The 2,915-nt window shown below is 31.0% G+C and overlaps 1 non-coding gene across 1 annotated transcript; it reads right to left on the reverse strand.

The window, feature by feature from the left end:
* Positions 1-1,985: 1,985 nt before the first annotated feature.
* Trnah-gug (transfer RNA histidin (anticodon GUG)) lies at positions 1,986-2,057 on the reverse strand. Its single transcript has one exon. It is a non-coding gene; the product is annotated as a tRNA-His (tRNA).
* Between the last annotated feature and the right edge of the window lie 858 nt (positions 2,058-2,915).

A 2,915-nucleotide genomic window follows, 5' to 3' on the forward strand; every position in this document is an offset into this window, starting at 1 on the left:
GAAGGGGGAACCGTTATAAACCCCTCTCTCCTGGCGGCAGGCAGGTAAATCATGCTCGGGGGACGTTAAGTAGCCGGTGATTTATCAGCGCAGGGCATCCGAATGATAATACCACGCGCGCGCGTCGCTGCTCGGACGTGTCTCGAACGCCGACTCCCCGACGGGTCACGGGACCCGCGTTCCGGGTCCTCGCACGAAACGCGCCGGCTCGCGACCTCGCGGCACGTCTGTTCCGTTTCGTGCGCGTGAAATTATACTCTGGATTTTTTTTTTTTGCAGATTGAACAGAAATATTTATATAAGTTCATGTATATATAAGTTACTACATTTACATGAAAAGAAATGTATCACTACAAAATAAAGGTTCGCAGTAGCACTGGGTTCGAATTCTTGCCCGGGCATTCATTCTTTGTGTTGTACCAGTGCCTCCAATAGCTAAACCGTTCCCTTAATTAGCTTTCCAGTTTTAACTGCGCACATTAATCAGCATCATAAAACAAAATAAATTCCAATTATTGATCTTTCGATTATTTTTTCCATGGTTTAAAAAAATCATGTTTGAATAAAACATAAATTAGAGTATAAAATTTGGCGTCAATTTTCGTAACAAATTCCAGTATTATATAGTTTTTTATACATGCAATAAACAACCATATCCATATGTCGTATTAAGTTACAATATCCGTATTGTGGTATAACAACTATTTCTTGACAACCAGTTTTCTAAAGGAATCTTTTGTAAAAGTACAGTATTTTGTTCTGTGTATTTCCAGCGCCAGACAAGTAAATTGGAAACCAATTAATTATCTTTTGTTTGCAAAGAAGGCGAGACGGGACACAACACCGAATTATTCACAAGCACAAGGAAGGATATTTAAAAATTTTTTCTCAGTAGTTTCATCACTTGTGGTATAATAATGTTTTAACTGTCGAAAGTAAATAAATTCATATGTGGCTAATTTTAGCTTTGAAGCGTACATCACGTAATTAATTAATATTTACGCCATAAAATATTCAACTAGTGAGCTTTTAAAGAAAAGTTATTTTCGTAAAGTATATGAACTATCAGTTATAATCATCTAAGATAAAATAATACTTTCCAAGTGATTATAATGATTATTTTGAGACTAATAAAAAAAATTAATGCGTGACTGCTTTCCTATCAACTTTTTAAAAAGTCAGGGCAATTGCATGAAATTATTTTCATATTTATGTAAACGAAATAGAACATAATAATTTTAAAAAAAATAGAATACTCAATGGGTATGTCTTAACTTATTTTTTCATATATACCTACAAGCGGCTGCTTCTTTTACGTAGTCTTTACAATTTTACCTCCGTTACTCTAAATCCACACACATTTTGGGAAGTACTTACTTGACGAGATATGTATCTAAATAAAACACGACAACTAATATATCTCAGGCTAAAACTGACGTTTTTAAATCCTCTTATTAAAAACATTTAAACTAAACATTCCAAAAACTCGCTGGCTAAATATGAGCATTAAATTGAATATAATATGTAGAGTAAAAATATATATATATATATATATATATATATTGTTTTAAATAAATATAGTTTAAAGTTACATAATAATAATAATTTAATCTAAAACAATTTTTGTGACACAGGTATTTTTTCCATCATGTGATAAGTACCACAATTCAAACGTGTTCAAAGTCTTTTGAAATGAAGCGTGAATTTTTTTAACTTAACAAATTTTCTTATAATTGACATATATTTAATTTTAATGAAATAAACAAAGTAAAAAGCAGTGATTTAGTGTGTTCTGGTATTTTTTTTAATGTTAGACTACTTGTAGTTACAGAAAGAATAATTATGTTCATGTGAGCAACCATTCCCGACCTTATAAGATGAAAATAATCATTACCAGTACAGTATAAAAATAAAAAAGCAAGCTCTTCAACACTAAAAAATTATCCATAACAAAATTAACAAAAATAAAAAATTCAACCTCGTATTGCCGTGACCAGGATTCGAACCTGGGTTATTGCGGCCACAACGCAATGTACTAACCACTATACGATCACGGCTACCAAGCTGATATGCTATTTCATACTTTATTACATGTATATCTACTGTATTTATTTTAACTATGAATTTAATGAGTTTTTTTTAGTGTGACACTTTTTTTCTTATTATTTCTTAACCTATAAATCAATGCACACAATAGATATCTGTGTTATTAATATAAAATGAGAGAGACGTTAGTTTAACCATTTTCCTCGATTTCTTCAAACGAATTTGAAAACAAATAAATGACATAAAACAAGCAGATTTAACTATAATAACCGAAGATTTTTACATAAAAGGAACCTAGGCATGAAACTAAGAAAAATAAAACAAGTAGTAAAGTTACGGTTTTTGTATTAAATATAGCTATGTTATGGTTTGATGGTTGGTTCAGTGCATTGCAGATGGCAGCACAGATATAAGTAGCTTGGTTTTTTTATACAAACACACAAAATTTATTGGTTTCTTATGGATTTGGTGTAGATAAATAAAACATATTTTTAATGTCGCGTCGTTCCTTTTATATGAAAGCCATCCCATTGTTACACGTGTCTCCATTAAATTATTTTAGTTTTATCCTACAGTAGTTATAACGGTTATTTTTATTTATTTCAGAGTTTAAGGTACGATTTAATAATCATTTCTTTATTGATGATTCAGATATTCAGGCTTTTTTTTTGTATAAATTCACAGCAATGATATATTAGCAGCAATTCTGTAGTATATCTTATATGCTGACATATGAATGTAATGCATTTTAAGTAGTAATACAGCAATATAGGTACTATAAATACGTGAACTCCCTTGAGAATGAAATGTGTTTATAACTATGCGTACTTAAAATTATCCTTTTCGGCACAGCCTACATGCATAGGTAG

This window comes from Bacillus rossius, chromosome 10, assembly GCF_032445375.1.
Source record: "Bacillus rossius redtenbacheri isolate Brsri chromosome 10, Brsri_v3, whole genome shotgun sequence".
Taxonomy (NCBI): domain Eukaryota; kingdom Metazoa; phylum Arthropoda; class Insecta; order Phasmatodea; family Bacillidae; genus Bacillus; species Bacillus rossius.